The sequence below is a fragment of the Malaclemys terrapin genome, chromosome 14 (genome assembly GCF_027887155.1).
Source record: "Malaclemys terrapin pileata isolate rMalTer1 chromosome 14, rMalTer1.hap1, whole genome shotgun sequence".
NCBI lineage: Eukaryota > Metazoa > Chordata > Testudines > Emydidae > Malaclemys > Malaclemys terrapin.
Genome location: NC_071518.1, coordinates 16534870 through 16557663, shown reverse-complemented (window position 1 = coordinate 16557663; position 22794 = coordinate 16534870). Strand labels below are relative to the sequence as shown.

General features: G+C 38.7%; 1 protein-coding gene across 2 annotated transcripts in view; it reads left to right on the top strand.

Moving 5' to 3' along the window:
• The window catches only part of CDH11 (cadherin 11), a 103638-nt gene that overhangs the window by 44302 nt on the left and 36542 nt on the right, over positions 1-22794 (top strand). For both annotated transcript variants that reach the window (XM_054048825.1, XM_054048824.1), the window contains exon 2: positions 10254-10384. The gene's annotated coding sequence lies outside the window, so the exon portion shown is untranslated. The remainder of the gene's footprint in view (positions 1-10253; positions 10385-22794) is intronic.

The window sequence follows — 22794 nt, the reverse complement described above, 5'->3', positions numbered from 1 at the left end:
AGACTTAATTCTCAAAGGCCCATAGCCTGCCCATGGGCCCACATGACCCAAAAGAGAGGGGAACAGATGAAGTCCTGTTGCAATGGGAAAGTTGTGAAGGGGGGGGGGAGGGGGCACAATCTCTGTACACCAGAACTGTGATCTGAGGAGGATTCTTTTGTTGGGCAGCTAGTTTGTCCCCTGCTGGGCCCTATGGAACTACCCTGGCTTATTCCCATTTACTTTGAACTGTGCAGAGGATTTGGCCTTCAGTACATACTAAGTATTGGTATTGTAAAAACCAATCATGGTCTACTATAGCCCTCTATGAAAATGTACCTATTCCACTATCCAGTTTGTAATTTCAATCATGTATTTTTCGTGTTCATTTCTCACTTCACTTAATTTTCATTGCTATTAACCAGTTTTCCCTATACCACGATTTAAAGCAGCTAGATTCTGGCTGCTTTTCTCATTGTCCTCTGGTCTCCCCCCTCCCAATTTGCTCCCTCTTTTTTTTAATCTTTTGCTTTCCATTTCCCACCCTTCCTTCTTCTTGATTGTTAATTCCCCTCCCTCTCTTGTTTTTGTTCCCTTGCCCTATGTTCTGGCCCACTTCTTACTGCGGTGGCTAGGCGCGCCACTCAGCCATCTCATAGTGGGGGAAGAGCTATGTGTGCCTCAGTGCTGTCCCCTTATTCTTGAGTGGTCCTGCCACAGTTGTCCTGATTCTACTACGCACATGTACACAAAACCATAGATCAGCTGATGGGCCTGGACCCCCCTTAAGCCTAGTCCCAGGACAGTGCCCCAGCTGACCCCAGCTGACCCTCCTGGCCATGGTCCTGAACTCCCAATGCAAGGCTGTTGTTTCTAGGCCCTCTGTAGTTGTTGTATTTACAAGTTAATTAATGTGTATGTACCTGATTTGCACAACTTGAGGTTGCCTGTATTTTTGCTTTGGGTGTTATGTTCCTTTGGCTCTGTTATCCCTTGTAAAGAAGAACAATAATGAATTTGTATTCAGCTGGGACTTGGAGCAAAAATTATTTCTCAATGCAAAAAACAAAAACAAATGTGGAGCTTTTACTCTTTCCTGGTGTTGATCTTTCTCTTTACTCCCAACTCCCATTTAAGCTGTTGGAGAATAAACAAAGTCTCCACTTCTAGGAACTATTTTATATTTATACCATATTGTTAATTGTCATTCTTCTGGTGGTGTAGTTGTTTTATTAGGCTGGATGGTAGGAGAGGATACGTATACAGAAATCTTCCTTTAAGTGTCATATAATTATTTTCTTTTCCTTTGTGATATTTATTCCTCTTTTGTTCAGTGTTTGCCCTATTATTTGTTTTGTTAAGTGCTTTGCATTTGTGTGTATGATTTATGCTGCTGTCTGCATTCTGTCCTCACATGTAATGTATTCTCTGTTTCATCAAAATATTAGGTATTGCATAAATGTGTGGTATCATGTAGAAACAGTTATCTTCAAGGCAGGGATGGAATGATTACCTGGTTGTCCTTCTTAGATTTTGTCCTTTCTTGTATATAATTTTGATTTTGTATTGTACCATTTTTAAAGAATATATTTCCCCTTGTGAGGAGCATCTCTTGGGAGATGCTATGCACTCTCAGTTCTCACTAAACACACACAAAGTACTTAGCACATTGCAGGATTAGGCCCTTAATACCTATAAAAGTGATGTCACTTGATAATACTGGGGACAGTGTGGTCAGATGCTACGGATGATTATATTAAGCCACCTCTGTTTTGGTCAGAAGCACCTTTTTTTGTTTTAGTCAGAGGCGGCTCAGAGGTAGAGACTACTAACAGTCAAATTGTGCTGTGGGTTTGTGATGTCAAGGTGTGTATGCCAGGGACTAGGATGAAACTACCCAATATATTTCCACTTGTTCATTAACCCACTGACCCACCTTGTTGTTAATTTTCTATATAATTGGCTAATTCGTATTCATATAGTAAATATGAACTGGTTGTTATAATCTGGGCATTTAATTTAATTTTATTTATTTTTATAATGAAGTCTGGATTTTCAGAATTAGACAGGCACATACTTGGCACATACAAGAAACAAGATTGTGCACACATTTGTGTTAATTGCAATATGTGTGCATTATATTGTGTGCACATGAAATTCTGCAAATATTTTATTTTTCATTCATTTGCCAATCTATTTGATCTTTGATTTCCTGATGGTATCTGGTTACTTCTTGAGAAGCCTGTTATTTTTAGAGAATAGTTTTGTTACTTGATCTGCTCGGCTTTTTTGCTCCAGATAATTTTACATAGTTTGTGGCATAAAAACCAGAGTACTTACTTTACCATATTTATTTTTCTGTCTTATGTTGCACTTCACTTACCCAATGTTAAGATTAACTTCATCATTTCATAGATGAAGTTACCTGTAGGGTATACATTTCTGACCTGTGTATACAATTCCTTTTTCTTTATTTTTACATTGTACCATCTCAGATGTTCATTAAAATCTGGGTTTAGATTTGGTGTATTTCAGCAGCCAGTAACAGATTTCCCCACAAATCAGAGCTACACTATGCTTTTGTTCATCATGTATATTTTTTATAGGTGAAATGTTGCATGGCATAATTTTGCTCAGTTTTAGAAGTAACTCTGAGGTTAAGGATGTGTGTTGCACTTTTTTCTACTATATATGTATATATATTACCTTCAGAATTTCTCATATTGCATTTGTGTACAGGTATTCTACATCAAATAAATTACACACACACACATACATAGATATTCCAACTCCCAATCTTTCTATAGGGGCTGCGAGCTTAAATCATTGTTATGTTCTGAATTTATAAGGTATTCTATTAAACTGTCCAAGACATTTTAAAATCATACTTACCCTGATCAGTGTGCAAGCCAAGTACTTTATTCTGGTCACTTTTTTAAACAAGCTATCTTTAACATTCTGGGTGAGCATCTGGAAATAGTTGTTGTATTTTTATAAACTAATAGCAGCTAGACAGAATATCCGGATAAATAATTTGTTCAAGAAATGCTAACCTATTTTGCCTTTGAATTTACTCTCATGGACCATTGTGATTTTCTTGAATGCATTCACTAACTGATTTTATGTGATCAATATTTTTTTAAACTTTTTCATCATGAATCATTTATGCATATTAGAAATTCTCTTTCCCTGAGCATTTTGCTAGTAAAACTTCATTAATTAAATATTTGCAGATACTAAATACAAAAGAGGTGCAACTATGGCAGAAGCATTTTTTAAAAAAATGCAAATTAATATTTTGTATAATTTATTTTTATTTATTTACTTACTCATTTCTACTCTAAATATTCCAATATTTTGACCAGATTAATTTTAAATATAGTAAGAAACTTGTTAGCACTGTTTCATTTGGGAGACTTGGTCACAGATTGGTATCCATCACTAACAGGACATTTTTTTTCTATTTACTCTATATTTTCCCTTTCTTAATTTAATCCTTACCCCCTTTTATTGTCATAAATATTTTTCTCTGTCTGTCTTATAAACCGTCAGACATTAACATACTCATATTTTGTTAGTTGCCAAGCTGTAGGTATCATCTCTTAGCAAAGCTATAAGTACCTAGCTTTCAAAATCCTTCTGTGGAAGTCAGTGCGTATAGCGCCTTGATCACAGTTGCTGCTCTCCTTTGAAATCCTTCCAGTTCACCAATATTTTTCTCTTCTGTTAGTAAATATGGTGTATGATAGGCATTTTCCTTGTAGCAAAAGATAGATAGGGTGCATGAATGGATAGATACAGTAAGGAGAAGAGGGACTCACAGAATGGAGCAAAGGAGTTTTTTTTTTAAAGACTCATATTTTGCATGCTAGTTGGTTGTATTGGTTTATTCATTTCTAGAAAACATACCAAAGCTGTGAATATTTATTTAGTTCTGCTCCTAATAGTGTTTCTAATAGGGAATTATTTTGGTACAATGAAAGACATTTGTAAATGAAGCAGATAAACCCTTTGGCAGACAAGGAGTGTTTTGTTCAACACAAGAATTCTATTGTCCACTGCTTTAGTTGTCAAGTGCCTAGGGAACCCAGGATTTATGATGATGTTACAATGGCCCTTTCAGTGCAAAGTCTAAGAAGCTGTGAGATTCCGTTCCTCTGCTTTTCAGACTCTCTAATCTTTTTATCATGCAAGGACAATGCAGGATTCAGCTGCTTCTTGGGCCACAGGACTGCCCATTTAACATCAGGCATTGTGAAGGTAATTACCATAGTGACAATGGATTTTTGCATCTAACCAGCAACACTTTCAAAATTTCTAGGGTTGTCACTTTGTATAACCCAAATGTTAAGTCATGGCTTACTTTACAAAAAATAAAATAATCTTGTTAGGAGTTTTATTTAAGGTGCCACTATGTCAAATCCATTTGAAGCACAAGAACTGTTTATTGGTTGTTTATTGGAGTTTTCTTGTAATTAGAATTGGACTTTGAACACAATATTCTGTAAATACAGCAGATTTTTTTTCAATGCATTAATGGGACTTTTTCTTGACTTATTTGCGGTTGTTGTTTTTGTTTTTTTGTTTGAGGTTTTTCCTATAAACTGCAGATCTTGAATATTCAATGTAGCAAAAATGTTTACAATGGAAAAAAATAACAACTACAAATATATCAGGAAATATAGGTCATGCCTGTTGCATACATATAAAGATTACTAAGATAAGCTATGCTCTGTGCTTTTTATACTGATGTACTAGATGGGAACTCTACAGTTGCTTTCCATCATGTTTGTCATGAAAAACATTGATCACAGCGTTTCTCATTCCTTCCCTGAGGTGAAAATGCAGACTTATTTGCTATTTGCTACGCAGAATGATGGGTATTAGTAAGAAATATTGATTTGAAACCCATGTACCCTGCATAAATGCTGTGTTACTGGTAATGGAGCTCTTGTTTGACAGTTAAACTATCGTGTATATAGGAGGGTCCATTGTCTTCCGTTTATGTACATAAGGAAATTTCACTGTACAGTGGCTAGATCTGGGAACTGGGAATAAGAATAAGGGTTTTGAATCCCAACTCTATTCACCCCACATAAAGTTAAAACTAGGTTTTAAGAATTGATGACATGCAGGTGTGTAACTGTGTGCCGAGATTGAAACCCATGCACTTCCAACTCCATGGATACAGATCTTCCAAAAAGCAGGATAGCCTTACCTGGGCGCTACTTTGGTCCTGTAAAGACAGCCATGTACATTTTGAGCCATATAAGCAAATTATCAAAATGGCATAATTTAGTCCCTTTCCAATGTTATTCCTTTTCTGTGCTTCATTTTTATGTAATTTCAAACACTAATGCAAAGACAAGTTTATTTGTAAAAAAAAAAAAACCCACATATTTAAAGAGTGTGATATGTACTTCTCAGTAAACAACATCCACAGCTTGTCTACATAATGTATTTTCATGAATCATGCATATTAGTTATTGAATGATTGCTCACTATATATCATCATCCATAGCTTACATTTGTTTTCTATCATATAATTATTTAGAGCTTTAGTGAATATTTTACAATAATTAATTAATTTAACTTATTCTGTTTGCAAAATATCCATGAGTAGATTGCGCTTTCCTAGGACTTAGTCATAATTTGAATTTCGTTGGTGAACATGTTTTCCAATTTTTTAAATCTATAGATTGATCATAAATATCTGAAACTGTAAGTTGAGTTGGTTACCAAAGTTGTGATTGGCCAGATGAGTTGCATGTTTTCATTTCTGTTCTCTGATGGGATTGGTGAGAAGCATTTCTGGTGTGAATATTTATGCAAGTCAAAATTTGTTATCCATGAACACGTGCATGCAACTTAAATTAGCTCTCAGTCTGTGAACATTTTTTTGCCAGTAAAATTTGATTGCTCTACTGCGGTCGGAAAGCACACACAAAAGGAGAAAGCGAACATAGCTGAAGCAAATTTATTTTAAAATCCAAATGAATATTCATAGTGTTTTTGCATTATTTACCGAGCTCTGATATTTAGAAACATGTTTGTAATCATATCAACACACATTATAGAGTATTTTGTAATAATTTCCCTAAAAGTTTTCATTTAATTTTTGGGTACTTGGATAATGAAGATAGAATGCAATTTAGTCTGATTTCCTAGGAGTGTTCATTGGTAGCAGCCCAAGGGGCTGTTAAAGTATCTGGTGGGCATCAGAAGCATGAGCCTCAATATAGTCTCCTGTCACCACCTAGCCATGAATCCAAATAGCTATGTTTTTTTATCCATTGGTAGCTCTATATGGCAACATATCTTTTGAAAAGTACAGCATGCTTAGGGCCTGATCCTATGAGCTGCTGACCATTCAGAGTTAAGGGCTCTCTGCATCTCCAGGAAAGTGTTCAACTCCTTGCAGAGCTGGGCCCTTGGCAGACTTGCATGGGCTCCTTTAATAATCACAAGGAATCCCCACGTACATGCACTATATTTGAAATACTCATTCAAGTACAATATTGGCAAAACTCTTACCGGTTGTGAATACAGTCTGGCTACTCTGTGGATGGAATACAATTGCCCAGAACCTGGGATGTGGTGTGCCTGGTCTTTGCTGCATATTCTGGACTTAAAGCCAGAATAGTGAGGCACAAAGACTTACTTCATTATAGAGGGACCCTGCTGCCTTCCCCCTCATCTGCTTCCATACTGCTGGCACAGAAGGCTAAACTCCATGGATCCCTGACTGCCCTATCACCACCGTGGGCCATTAGCAGCTAGTGTAATTTAGATAAACTTTTAGGCTTCTTTGAGGTATGTCAGGAGACTGGCCCAGCATTTAGCCAGCCAGGTCTGGAGAGCACAGAGGCCATCTTCCTCAGCAGTGCAAAAATGCTAGGGTAAAATGCAGCCCCTGAGCCAATGTATTCATTTCACCACAAATATAAATATTCACAGGAAAAAACAGCAGGTGAGCAATTAATTTCATTTAGTTTTAATGCTGAGTCCTCTACACAAAATATTTCAGCTGCTTTACAAAAAAGAGAAACCTCTATTAATGGATCACAATTATATTACACTTATTTTATTATTTAAATGTTTAGCAAACTGAAGTCTGTAAAGACAAGGAAAGAAAAGGTTTGAACCATAGAAGCAGAAAATTGTATTCTTGTAGAAATGGGAACTTGGTTTTCTTCTGAGTAATTCAGTTTGTTGGGGACACACAGGGTCATTCTACTCCCCGCATTATATCTATGCTATCCCATTGATTACAGTCAGCTTGCACTGGTATTATCTCACACTGAAATACTTAATAATTATTATCAACTGCATAACAGAAGCTCTGAGAATAGAAGATGCAGCACCCTTTGATCATCTCTTAGTAATAGTCACTAGGTAATAGATTAATAATCATGTGCTCGTTCTCTGTAATGTGGGTAGTGGGTATTTTATCTAACTCCTGTTTAAGGCCCTAGCGTAATAGAAACATGATGATGATGATGCAACCAACCTGTCTGTGTGGTTGGACATTGATACGTGTGTGGAGTCTAGGGCCGGTGCTTCCAGTTAGGTGACCTACGCGGTTGCCTAGGGCACCAGGATTTGGGGGGCTGCATTTTGCCGCCCTCAGTGGCAATTCGGCAGCGAGGGATCCTTCCGCACTCCGGGTCTTCGGCAGCAATTCTGTGGTGGGTCCTTCACTCGCTCCCGGACCTGCCGCCGAAGTGCCCCGAAGACCAGGAGCGCGGAAAGACTCCTCCACCGCAGAATTGCCAACGACGACTGGGAGCGCGGAAGGACCCCCCGCCTAGGGCGCCAAAAACCCTGGCGCCGCTCCTGGTGGAGTCCCACTGACTTCAGTGGGATTCTGCATGAGTGTAAGGAAGCCCTGGTTGGATCCCTTTGAAAGATGGAGCCCTACTTTAGTACTAGTTTAATATTTAATAATTGTAAAGTGCTATCATGAGGCTTTGATCATTTTAATGTGGATTTTACTGAAAGAGGTAAACAAGATATTTAAAAACATTCAAAACAGGTTTAGAATTGTATGGTATTTTATTGAAAACTTGAGGAAGGTACCTCTGCTATTCTCTCCTGCTCCGGGCAGATGGTAAGTAGCATACTGCAGATATCAGTTAACATGTGTATACACACAGCCATAAATATCCAGAATACTGCTGAATCAGACTATAGGTGCTTGCTGGATAAAAAGGCAGCATTCATATTCTGTTGAGGGCAGATTCTACTGAGGGATGTTGAGATTTCTTGGACGAGTAGCTCTCCATTGTAAACTAATGTAGTCATCCTCCATCATCTTGGTTAGTTTAATCATGTAATGTGAAAGATATGGGGCCTAATCTGAGAAATTTTCCAGAGTGCATACAAATTAAGCATCATAACAATGACTGCATTTAATATTAAATTGTGTCTACTTCAACATAAACACCACAATTCAAGGCAGTTCCAGCTGGCTGCTCGAAAGGTGACCTACAGATATATTTTCAGGAACACAAATCCCAATTTTAATTCTGTTTATTGTAACCAGCTTAATGGGCTCAAAAGTCCAGTCCAATTGTGCACTGGACTTTAGAATGAATGGGTGAAACCTCTGAGTATAGAGACAGACACCATCAGCTGTGCTCACTGAGTTCGGGAGGTGCATTTTAACTCTCCAAGGAGTAGAAGAAATGTTAGGAAAAAACTGTGTGTGATGAGTGCCCTTAGGAGAAGGCTGATGTATCTCCTTCCAAGAGGAAAAAAAAAGGCGAACATTGTGGAATCTTTCAATTATTCAGCTAAAAAGCCTGAGGAGCTCTTTTAGGTGCCTGAGACTGTTTGTGTCTGTTGTGAATAAATTTTATAGCACCTTTAGAATGGCTTAGGTCTGTAAACACCTGTTTTGGCTTTGTTTTTTAATTCCCAGCTACTTTTATTGCCCCTATTTAGTTTTTAAGTGTTAGAACAGGAATACTTGTGCCTTCCTTCACCTTGAGATTATTGTTCCTTATAAATGTAAACTGTAAAGTGGGAAGGGAAGTAGCTGAAAATAACTGGTTTTAAATACCAAGCTATACTTCCATCTACGTGTGCGTGTGTGTTTGTGTGTGTGTGTGTGTGTGTATGTATGTGTGTATAGGCTTGGAAGAATTAATTTTTATTGGTAAATGTTGGTAAATGTCAATTTCAAAGTACACACACATAAACCAGCGAAAAAAGTATTTCCTTCAATAATAATCAGAATATAAAGATAGACAAAGAAGGAAGAATGCAGCTTAAGAACTTACTTTCATTTAAGGATATTTACTTTATATATTTTGACATGCGATGTTCATAATTTGTGTTTTAAGTTATAAAACTTTTTGAATCTCAATGTCTGCTGTCATTACATAATTAAGGTCTGACCTTCCCATAGTTTCCCGCAACTGTGAAAATTTAAATAAATAAATAAATGCTTAAAATAAACATCAAAATATTCTGTCAAATTTATTTTAAAAAAGTGGAATTCTGCCCAGCCTAAGTATATAACAGCATCAAGAAGACAACCTGTAGGCTTGGAAATTTAGTAGAAACAAAATACACATTTTGCAATGTACACATTATAAAATAATATGGTTTATAGGCCTGAAAATAAAGTTAATTTTCTTGTTGTATGAAGGAACCTCCCATGACCACTGACCCAAGGAAAGATGTGCTCCATAAACCTGCAAAACAGGAGAGCCACTCCCTGCCAATTTTCATATTCCCAATATAACTGTAACTCTTATCATGAGTATATAGTTCCACTACTCTAGAGGCAGTTTCCTCTTTTCCTTATTCTGTCATGATACTAAGCTATCTGATTTGTAATATGTCTTAGAGCACGTAGAAATGCTGGAAGCACATCTTGTTTGGCTGATGATACCTGACATGTGACTGTAGCTGGGTTGTTGTTTATTTCCCCCCTACAAGTGTCTCTTGATCTGGATAATGTTCCCAGAGCATATTTTATTTCATGAGATTCTATTTGTCTAGGAGGTAGAGAGAAAGATGTGAAGGGATATTGACATGGCCTCCAGCACTTTAATTATGGGAACAGTCTTCCAATAATAGGTCTATATGAGTAAAAGTTACTTGTAAATTCTATCCCGGCCTATAGATATTTTTCTGTCTCCAAAATCCCATTGGGATGTTGGGGTAACTTAAAAGTTAGCGTTTTTTGTTTGCTTGTTTGTTTTCCCTATTATTGTGACTGTAATGTTGCTTTTGATTTCAAATGAACTTTTCATTCTTTGCAGCAAGAGCTGAAATATCGGATAAGTGGCAGCACAAAATTTAAATCTGCATTGTCAACACAGACTCATTAAGTGGCCATTCAAATGGGTGGAATATGTTACATAAATTGGCAACAAGTTTCCAGTGGGTAAAGGTGAGTAAGATGTCTGACTTCATGAGCTTATAATTGACAATTTAGGTATATGTTGCTCTCTTTTTGTTGCTCTATGTGACATGCCATATATACACTGTGGCATGTCAACGATTAGTAACCTCTTGTTTAAGCCAATTTGTTGCCAGATTTTCTCAGAGTTTTCATAGGGTGGGTCCACTGGTCTTCAGTGCCACTCAGAGAGCTGGTGCCTTAGGACATTGAGCATCTTGCTGTGACTATCCTGTAACACACTGTTTGACAAGCTGCACTATTCAGATCATGCTCATTTACATTTATAACATCATAGCTCTTATTAAGGACACACAAAAAGGAATTTAGCATGAAGGGGTTGGAGTGATGGTAAGCTGTAGTCAAGAATTTTCCAAAACAATTAGAGTAACCATATTACATTAATCCAAAAATGGGCTCTGTGTTGCTGTTTTTCTAAGTCTGCATGGATGAGCAACTTTTGTATTTATTTTTCACCTGTACCATTTCATGTAATGTCACTAATCTTGAAACAGCCATTCATACTTGTGCTGCAAAAGGTTTTGTTGTTCACTGTGAGGCTTAACTGAAAAATGCTGCTGAAAATGTGGAGATGGTGATAGGGGTAAACCTCAGACTCCAAACAATGGTTCTATTATTCTTCCTCCATAATTTTATTATCAGCCTTTAACCTCTCACATTCTGTGCTTTTCCGATTTACCAATGAAACAAGGGATTCCTCAGAGGTGAGAATTCTTAGACAGAAATATCCACTATCTTCTGTAATGGATCAATTATCAAATCTGTAATAAATAATAGATAAGTAGTGTCATTTATAGCAGCATCAGATGTAAGATTGCTTTTGAATTGTGATGTTTATAAAAAGTCTACAAGACTGTGACATTAAAGCTCTGAAGCTATCTGATTCATTTACATCTTTTTATATTCAGTACACTAAAGTCCTGCTTGACAGATGCTTCATTTCTGTGGAAATGTCCTTGAATGATGATGATCTCATTTCTGGCAGCCAAATGGGCAAAACACTACAACATCCTTATGAACAGCTACATGGATGTGCCTGTCCAACATTTGCTGAGTCGTTAAGGTGTAGACTGCAGCAATTAGTATCCAGTTGCAATAGAATGGTTTCAACTGTTAAACTGACACCACTCCACTTAATTTCTTTAGGAAATCTATAGGCCTCTTCACATTCAAACTAAGAAGAAGCTGTTCTATATATTTGTGTCTAGCAGTGCTTCTTATTTTGTTATTTATTAAAACTCAATGGCCAAATGTTGCCATCCAGATTCAGTCCTTGGTCAGGCAAAATTCCCAGTAAAGTTAGAGTTTAGCCTGAGTAAGGGCCGCATGATTTGCATGCATGCAAAAACAACACCACCAAATAAACAACCCACCCCCACACCTTGTCTTAATTACAGACCCGAATCTGCTCCCCTGCTCATCAGTGGGAGTTAGGCCACTGATTTAATGGGAAGGCAGATTGGGCTCTCTGCACATTTACGCCAGCAGCTGAACTTTAGTGTTCACATCACTAAGGTTCTGAATAAAGCCTAATCTGCTTTCTTTTCAATTTGGCACCCCTTCTCATTTCTGGCTTCTTAGACGAGTCTAGGCCTACTCCTGCTCTTTTCATTCTTGGCTCAGAGCTACACTCACAAGCAGATTGTATTTTAATGACAATCTTGGATGGGGACAAAACGCCAACTACATGTGCTTAGGAAAAGTAAAGAAGAAACTTAAAACTGCGAATGTGGGGCCCAAATCTAAATTAATTCAAATTAAGCAATATCTTACACTGAAAGCTGCCCCATTGGTTTTGCTAAGGGCTTTTCCATTTCAGAGTTAGGGGAAGTTAGAGATGTAATCATTTCTGTAAGACTTCCTGCACAGTGATTTTAGGATGTCCACTGTAAGGTATTTGCATTGTCTCTCTGTAAAGGGAGCTGCAAAGAGAATGAACAAACACAGCTTTTGTTGATTGTCATGTAAACCTGTGTGTCCAGATAGTTCTTAAATTCTCTGTTTCATTTTGGAGGATTTTTTTCTTAAATAATTTCGCTCCTGCTGTGTCTATTCACAAATGCACATTTTCTGTTTCAGTATCTAAATCGTCAAGAGTAATCAAGGTAAAATATGCATGTACAATTATGATCATTGAAACAAAGCAGCAAACTGGAGCTGTAATCAGTGTATTCCCAGACCTGGCCTACTCTGCCTGAGGACTGGCTTTCCTCTTCTGCTCTGCAAATCAGCTAGGGTGACCACCTTTTAAAAATGCAAAATCAGGACATATGCAGGAGGCCCTGCTCCCTGCTCCTCCTCTTCCCCCTGAGGCCCAGCCCCTAGGCAGACCAGAAGTCAAAGCCAGGCAGTGGTAAGAGCTGCCCAGGGCTCAGCATATTCCAAAAACCATACAAAAATGAACTAATTAATCTTCACAACTCTATTGTGAGGTAGGGAGTCTCATTATGTTTATGCCATCATTTTATATACTACGGAATCCCACTTATCTAATCTAATTGGGACCGGGGACAGATTGGATAAACAAAAATTCAGATAGTCCAGAGAATGGGACTGCAGTGCTGTCTAGTGGCCACAGGCGAGATCACCTGCTTTTGGACCTGTGTATATTGGTTGTTTGGTTAAGACACAGAGCCAGATAATGGAGGGTCGGATAAATGGGATTCTTCTGTATGTCTATATCTTGTACCAAATTATCTGATTTCTTAGGGCAGTTTTGTGTCAGTCTTCCATCAGATGCCCTAAAGCCATCATACATGGCACTGGAGTATTTTTCTAGTATAGTGAACTCCTCTGCACGCATTGAGAAACTGTAGCGTCTTCTGTGCCACATTCATTATGGCTAGGCACGTATCTTGTGGTTATGTAAATCTGTGTGTAATTTAGATGCCTCTTCCAGAGTCCTGACTAGTTGCCATTGGTGTTGCTAAGTTTGGGTCTATTGTCTATAGCAGGGGTTGGCAACGTTTGGCACGCGGCTCGCCAGGGTAAGCACCCTGGCAGGCTGGGCCAGTTTATTTACCTGCTGACACAATAGGTTTGGCTGATCGCGGCCCCCACTCACCGCAGTTCGCTGTCCTGGGCCAATGGAGGTGGCGGGAAGCGGCGCGGGCAAGGGACGTGCTGGCCGCGGCTTCCCGCCGCCCCCATTGGCCCAAGACGGTGAACTGCGGCGAGTGGGGGCCGCGATCGGCGAAACCTACCACATCAGCAGGTAAATAAACTATCCCGGCCAGCCAGGGTGCTTACCCTGGCGAGCCGCGTGCCAAACGTTGCCGACCCCTGGTATATAGATTTTCCCGTTCATTTTTGCATGTCATTAATTGGAATTATGCACTCACATTTCAAGGGGAGAAAGCAGTGGACACACTTGAAATGTTCCTTTCCTTTTAAAGGGAAGATTAAATTAGTTTGAGAATAATTTCCTGAAATTAAAGGCCCTAACCTGAGCTCGCTGAATTCACTGGGATTCTTTCATGCCCCAAATGAAGAATATTGGTAAAACCAATAGTATCTCTCAAACTGATAGAAAAAAATTCAGTACCCCCACTATATTTATGAATTCACTGTTATAATATAAAGCAGGCAGGTCATAATACATCTTTTTAGTGCTCATATGTATTGTAAACCGTAGACTGTGACAGAGGGTCCCAAACATATGATCTTGTCAAGAAATAGTTTCACATCTTTTTTGTACAAATGCCACGTGGTAAAAAGGCCAGATTTCAGATATTTAAAATGTTCATCCTCTCATAAGTGTTAGCAAATTTGAATGTAGACTAATATATTCATACATAATGCACTGTGCCTCTCACAATCTGCTTCACATTATACACACAAAAACCCCATGTTTACCCTTCTGTTTTTTAATGTAACAGTAATTTACATAGTTTTCATAAACCTTTGTTTATGAATTCTCATCAGTCAGTTAAAACAGCCTTTCCACAGTCATAGACTCATAGACTCATAGACTTTAAGGTCAGAAGGGACCATTATGATCATCTAGTCTGACTTCCCGCATGATGCGGGCCACAAAGCCGTCCCAACCCCTTTCCCTTGACTCTGCTGTTGAAGTCCCCAAATCCTGTGGTTTAGAGACTTCAAGTAGCAGAGAATCCTCCAGCTAGCGACCCCCGCCCCATGCTGCGGAGGAAGGCGAAAAACCTCCAGGGCCTCTGCCAATCTACCCTGGAGGAAAATTCCTTCCCGACCCCAAATATGGCGATCAGTAGAACCCCGAGCATGTAGGCAAGATTCTCCAGCCAGACCCTCATTGGCCATTGATACTATTTAGCAGCGATGGCAGGCTGTTCATTTGACTAGAATCATGTTATCCCATTAAACCATTCCCTCCATAAACTTATCTAGCTTAATCGTAAAACCAGACAGGTCACATTAAGGGAGTCTAGTTCAATATTCTGGGCTGCCATGTTTGGAGTATTTAAGTAAGAGTCTACAGAACCCTGTAACACAAAGGCAAAAACATGTCCATTAATATGTGTCCAGCACATATTCACACTGTCCAAATGTAGTCTTCTATATTCAGTATATAAAGAAAATCTCAATTACATAAATAAACACTTGTCATTTAGGCAGAATTAGGTGATTTCAGTTGTATATTAAGGGTATGATCCAACAAAACATTGCAGGACATTAGTAACGTAAGTCATGCAAATAGTCCAGTTGACTTCATTGGAACTGCTCACATGCTTCTTAGCATATGTGCAACATGCCTCAGGTGGCACATGATCAGCATTCATCACCAAATTTCATCCGCTGGTCTTGGTATTGACTGGGAGTGTGATATGAATGCTGATCCTAACACTCCCTCCATTCCCCCGTTCAACACATATGTAAATTGGCCAGTTTTTCAAAAGCATGAATTAGTTTATGCTAATTCCAATGTGCATGCATAGTTTGACAAGTTGGGGTCTAAATGTGTAAATACTGACATCAGGCATTGCTTGGGCTAAAGTAACGTCTTTGGAAATACAGCTAAAAGGTATGTGGGACAATTTATTTATCTTGTTCGAAACATTATGAAAGAAAATATCGGTAGCATATTTTTTCTATGTGTAGCAAAACCACGAAAAACATGGTGAGAAGAAAATATGTTCACATTACACTGTTTCTCACAAATCATGTTAACTCCTGGTAGAGCTGGGTGAGATTTTTCTGTGAATGTTGTTTTGTTTTGTTTTTTTTTGATGGAAAATGTTATTTCTGTTAAATTGATATTTCACTATTTCCATAGTGAAATGTTGATTTCCCCCCACATTTTTAGATTTTCTGTTGAAAAAATTAAATCAAAATATTTAATTTCAGGTCACGTTGACCAGAAACTAAACATTTTGTTTCAAGTCATTTCAAAACTGATCTCTACATCTGCCTGAGCAGCTGCAGTGCCTTCTGTGAGTTATAGTGTTGCATGTGTCATGTTCCCGGTCTCTTCTGGGCTGGGATCCCTGATTGGACATCATCTCCCATTATGCACTGCAAGCATAGGACTACCATGATGCATTGCGGTGGCTGAGTCAAAGAGGGAACCCACAATGCTTCATAGGAAATGAAGTCCAGGTAAGGAGCCTGACCCCTCAAGGAGGATGGGGACATGGGGCAACTAAACTATACTGCCCATCAGGCTGCACAGCAGCATATCCAAGTCAAAATATTTGTTTTTCAGACCAAAAAAAAAAACACCTCTTTTTGGGGCATTTATTTTATTTTTGACAAAAAAATCAAAATGTGTACTGAAAGTAAACACTTTTTATAAAAAAAACCCCAAACCTTGTTTAATCAAAAATCAAATTTTCTGTCAAAAATGTTTCTATGGAAAATTTTCAACCAAGCCTACTTATTTCATTACATAGCTTATTAGAAAAAGCTAGCTTCAGTCTTTACTATTGGCAAACTAATGTCTCCATAATGGTCCCTTTCAGATTTCCACAATGGATAGTTTCAAGAAATAAATGATGTCATTATATAGTGAAACACATGCATGATATACTGATACTATTAATATTACCCAAGACTAGATAATAAAGAAATACTGCTCCAAGCCATCCATGAACTAGAAAAATATGATCAAAGAAAAATGAAATGAAAGCTATGTATCTTGCACCATGTCCTAAAGGGAGGAAGTCATGTGATCTAAGAGACTGCTAGAAGTGATTTCTAAAGCATAGAGTAGCCCCTCCTTATCACCAAGATTGCACTTAGTCCCCAAAAGCTCAGTCCCAGGGACTCTCAGCAGAAATATGTCCCATCCAATCATAACTGCTCATAGGGCATAGAGATGGATGATTTCTCAGAGTCTGCCATATTCTCAGCCATTTAGGGCTTCATAGATAATAAACAATACCTTGAATTGCTCCTAGAAGCTAATTTGCTGCCTCAAGCATGGAGCTTTGCTGCATATTAGAAAGAACACTACACACTGTACAGCATGTACATTTAATTCACTTGAGACATTTACCAAGACCAATTATTGCATTGTTAGTCATAGTTTAAAGAACAACTTCTTTAAAATATATTCAGGAATCTTTCAGAAATACACACTAATAGAACTTACAAACCTAGTGATTTTTGCAGTTTTACTAATTTGTAAATCACTCAGATCAGGGATTGGTAAAATCTAATAGAATGCATTTCTGAAATAGGATTTTCCCAGTTGATTCTTGACAACCTGCATTTGCAACCATTCAGCTATTTTATTTTGAAACGGCTTTTCAATTATATTCTAGTGCTGTAGGGAAAAGGTTTTTGACAAAGGCACGACATAAACCATTTATACTGCAACTCCATCATAGTTCCCATAGCTAAACTAGACTGGACAGTTCATTAAAAAGAAAAATTAATAGCACAAGGGTTGCAGGGAAACAATAACAGATGATGACTGGCCTGTGGCAGCCCACTGAATGCATGTAGTGGGATAAAAATGATTCCCCTGGCTCATAAATGGAGGTTTGTTCCAAGGTTTTAGGCAAAGCCTGTCTGTCTAGTCCTTTGCAAGAAAAAGCTGTATGTCTGAGATACCTGAAAGGTCCATAAAAGTAGTATTTTGAAACTTCTCCAAAAGACTAGTATGTAGCTTTTACCATAATAGAAATTACATATTTCATTAAACTTTGAAAACACAATAATAAACATAATATATGTTGGAAGAGAATATATTAACCAAGAAGAGCTAAACTGTTAATTGGATGATCTCCTGCGAATACCCAGAGCAAGTGAGAAGGGAATAGGCACAGTCATGGCTCCATCCCCTCACTCATTGGCCAGTGCAGTAGAAATATATTGCAATAGGAATGTACGAGTGTTGTTACAGCAATGCTATGAACTCCATTTTCAAAGGAAATTTCACACAATATAGATTCTATGATACGTTGACTGTCATTTTAGGTTAAGAGACATAATCTTCTACTGAAGACAGTTGGATTTTGGAAGGGCCCAAGAAATCGAGCCTCATTTGTGTTGAAAATGAAATATAGGAATATGTAATCTATAAAAGGTTGCTAAGTGAGATTAACAAATTATCCATGAGATGGTGTGTGCCTTCTGTGTGGGGCAGATGGCTGGTGGGCTCTGCCATGAGTATTGACTGGAACCACTGCCACCCCCACCCTTACAAAGACAATGTAATTATCAGAAGAGATCATTTGTAACCCCACTCTCTGATACTGGAGACAAATGCTTTCTGGTGGAAAGCCATGTATTTCTGCTTCTCCTCTCTTGTGTCTGGTACCATGACGGCGCACAGGCTCCAACAAGAAGGATTACTCAGTCTGAGAGGCCTCCTAGCCAACCTGACTTGTTTGAATGGGATAAGATCAACCTTTACTATAATTATGCTTATTATCTATTAATTGTATAAGTTGTTTGGGGTTATAGTGAACCAAACATAGATATACTGCCAGCTTAAAAAAAAGTTAAAAAGTTACTCTTCTCTCTGAGTTTTGCCTACTATAGTTACAGATGTCACCTAAGATTACTAGAACTGAATTAACTTGGAAAAAATCTCTATATTTGTCAGTTTGTTAATGTTGTGGAAATAATCTCATTTGGGGCAGACTGTTCTTTTGTTGGTTTCCACGTTCAGGGGTTAGATGCTAACTGCAAATCTTGCTACTTGTTTTATTTAAATTTTCACAGGGGCTACTGCTCCCTTCTCTCCTACCTAAAACCGCAGGAGAGAAACACACTATCCCAGGAAGCTGCCTTTCTTTTGATGAATCACAATGCACAAATTGTTCCAAGCATAGCACAACAGAGTCTTTGTTAGGCTCTATCACTGCATAGCCAATAGCCCAGCAGTTAGTGATGCTCTGCTGCATTCTTGCAGCATAAACAAAACAATACAGAATTCAAGGGGCCTGCAATGGACTTTACTTTAGCTGCTGAGTCCCTCTCTTATTCCATTATATCCCTTTAGCAAGTTATAGTTATTTAAAAGATGGACGGCTGTTTAAGAAATGTAGAAGAAATACAAAAATATTTTATTAGAGAAACTTATCAGTAGAGAATAGAACAATTAATATTTCTTTTAACACTGTATTAAAAAAAGTGTAGAAAATGCCTAATGCTGTTAGGATATCTTCATATGTGGCTCTTTGGTGGCCTGTTTCTTACTCAGGTTAAACTCTCATTTAAATGTTGAGGGGCTGCAGAACTGGGCCCTAAGAAAGATTCTTTACCGCAGAATTAGCATGTATCATTGTTATGAACCTGCAGTGTGGGTCATTTTACTAACAATTACTTCATTAAAATATTTCAATGTATTGCTTTGCGGGGAAATAAAGTCACTGAGGAGACAGACTCTGATAAACTTACTCATGAATAGAATTCTATGAGGAGTCCCATTGAAGACAGTGGGTTTCAGAATCTGGGTAAATGAGAAAACATCAAAAGCATAAATATAAGATATACTATTCCCTTTATTTGCATCCTTCACATTCACTTATTGCGTTCAAATACAGAATCTGCTTTCTCTAAAGTACATGAGATTGTGGACAGTCTACAGCAATGTCGTTTGTTCTGATGACATAGAATTACTATTGTATCTCTAAGATATAAAACTGTAAGCTGTGAAATTTTAACAAGATTTCATAATTTGCTGGTGGAAAAACAATTAATTTTTACACTGTTTAATTAAACTCTGCTTAATGGGTGGGCAAGTGAACACTTATTTGTGCATCCTCATTGTTCCAACATCATGCATTTGAGTCAATTTGTTTTACAGGATGAAAACAATATCTTGGTCTATATAGCTCTAGATAAAGAAGGTTGTATGAGGTGCATATACGTATGTGTATATTAAGTCTATCTAAAATATAGATAGTAGTGATGTTGCAGCCATGTTGGTCCCAGGCTATTAAAAAGATAAGATGGGTGAGGAAATCTTTTTATCTTTTTTTTTTGGGGGGGGGGGGGGGGGCACAACTTCTGGTGGTGAAAGAGACAAGCTTTTGAGCTTGCACAGAGCTCTTCTTCAGTTCTGGGAAAGGTACAAGGGTTTATAGCTAAATACAAGTTGGAACAGATAAGGAGTTAACACATGTTGCAAGAGACCAGTCCAGGTGAAGTGTGAAGTTATATAGCTGTATAAATCTGTATATTTTAGCTAGATAGGTGAGATAATATCTTTTATCTTGTAATGCAAGATACAGGCTTTTGAGCTACACAGAGCTCCTACCTGAAGAAGAAGTTATACCTTGTATATCTAATATATGCATATATAGTTTGGGAAATGTGAATGTATAATATAAATGAATATCTTAGCTACATAGAAACTATGGGATAAAATTCTTGCTTGTTCTAAAATATAAATTTCTCCTCTTTGGGCTAATTCTGAGCTCACTTATCCATTTATAATTCAAGGTGAAAAACTTATCACCACCACTTTCCAAAGGAAAATCCCTGGGATGGGAAAACTGCCTTAATAACTCCATGTGACGTTTTCGAGGCAGTGCCCACTCCAAAAGACTTTGCTGTCAAGCAAGAAATGTGGCCAACTAGTCACGCAGATGCTCCCATGGTCTTAGGCTGGATCTGAGGATTTTTCTTTCATACTGCCTACACCAGTGGTAGGCAACCTGCGACCAGGGTAATCCACTGGTGGGTTGCGAGACAGTGTTTACATTGACCATCCGCAGGCACAGCCACCCGTAGCTCCCGGTGGCCACGGTTTGCCTTCCCGTAGCTCCCTTTGGCCGGGAATGGTGAACTGTGACCACTGGGAGCTGCAGGTGGCCATGCTTGCAGATGGTCAATGTAAACACTATCTCGCAGCCTGCCAGCAGATTACCCTGATGGCCGCATGTGGCCCGTGGGCCGCAGGTTGCCCACTACTGGCCTACACTGTATCCCTTCCTTAGCCATTTGATTCCCAGCAGCACAGTGATTGCACAAAGAAGAGACTGTAGGCTTGGTGGAAGGAGGTTGTGATCTTAAGCAGCCTCTGTGTTCATACCCCATGCACTACTGCAATGATGTTTGTGCAAAATATGCCTTGTAAGATTTCATTTGAAAACTAACAACACATTAGTCATTAATATCATTGTAAAATACATGTGTTAATCCTTATTTGTGAAGTTATAAAATCCCTCTGTATGATGTTCCTCGAACATGTTTAAGAAGACAGCCAAGCGTCAGTAAAGGTGATAAACAAGTCTGTCCTAGACAAAGGAATTTGGGTTTACCTCGATTTACATATTAGCCATAAACAAAGTTTTCAAGCAAACCAGTGGTGGTTGTCTTGAGCTTGAACTCAAGAGACAGAGAAGAAACTTGGCTTCTGCATGCCACAGAGAGACAGGAGACTGAATCCCCAGGAGGCCTTCCTAACTTTGATGTTTCTTTGGGAATTCTTTGGAATATATGGAACAGAGAGAGATTCCTCTTTATCTTTTACGTACAATGAAAAGGGAAACATGCTCCTCATACTTCTGTGGAAAGTCCTGACTGAGACACAGTCAGCTATACTGGACAAAGAATAATTGGTGAGAGAAGCCATCTTAACCAAAGACTGTACCTTGCCAGATTAAGTTTTAGACGTTTAGATTTGTGTTTTCACTTTTATTTCCTTGTAATCATCTCTATGTTTATTACTTTTGTTGGCATCCCTTAAGATGTTGTTAATAAACATGTTTTATGTTTAATCTAAACCAAGCCAGTCCTGTGTTTGAATTGAAGTAATTCTTGACTCCAGTTAATGTGGTAAGCTGTTGGGTATTGACTCTTTAAAGGCACAAACGGACCTTATTATTTCTGAGTGATCCAGGAGAGGGCTGGACACTTTAGGCCAGACTGTTTTGGGGAAATCGGTAGTGGGGCTGTGGTGTAACAAGTAGGGAGCCAATTCAGGATGTGGCTGTGGTGTAAGAAACAGGCTTCTGGAGTCAGAGCACTGAACCATACCTGTTTATCACACAGACACTGTCTGGGAGCTACAGCAGCGGAGTATTTTCAAGGTACCCAGGGTTATAGGACAAGCATAACACAACCTCTTGCTGGTCTGGTCTCAAACCTGGAATGACATAAAGTGTTGTGATGTACCATTCAGGTGTTAGATTGTTTTTGTGCTTCTTCATCACAAGCGTCCTTCTTTTGATGACAGTAGGCTGACATATGCTGGAAGGCAATTTACCTACTGTCATTTCAGAACCAATAATATTCCACTAGTAAGGTAGTCTTATTCACCTTTTCCCATCTCTGGCAGTGTAAAGGGGCTTTAGTGAAATGAGATTCTGGCCCAGCTTGGCAACAGGGATGATTCTGCACCATAGGAGATTTACCCTTGAATTCATTGAGATCGGGGCCAAAGCTAAAATATTTTATCCAAAAATATTACTTCCTTAAGGTGTCTAACTTTAGTTGACTTAGAGCTTCAGGAATTACTCTAAATCAGGGGTCGGCAACGTTTGGCATGCGGCTCGCCAGGGTAGACACCCTGGTGGGCCGGGCCAGTTTATTTACCTGCTGACACGACAGGTTCGGCCTGTCCCGGGCCATGGAGGCAGCAGGAAGTGACGCGGGGGAAAGATGTGCTGGTCGCGGCTTTCAACTGCCCCCATTGGCCCGGGACGGCGGACTGCGGCCAGTGGGGGCCGCGATCGGCCGAACCTGCCGTGTCAGCAGGTAAATAAACTGGCCCAGCCCACTAGGGTGCTTACCCTAGATTGCCAAACGTTGCCGACCCCTGCTCTAAATAATGATGGTCTCTTTAAAGAACTAGAAATATTGGATGGACTTTTGTTGCAAATTCCCCTGCATAATTTCTGATCTTGCCCCTCTGAGTGTGAGATATCACCTTGGTAAATTGGGGGTTTTATACAAGAGGAATTTGAGCTTGAGGGCATTTAAATGTTACTCATATAGTCACA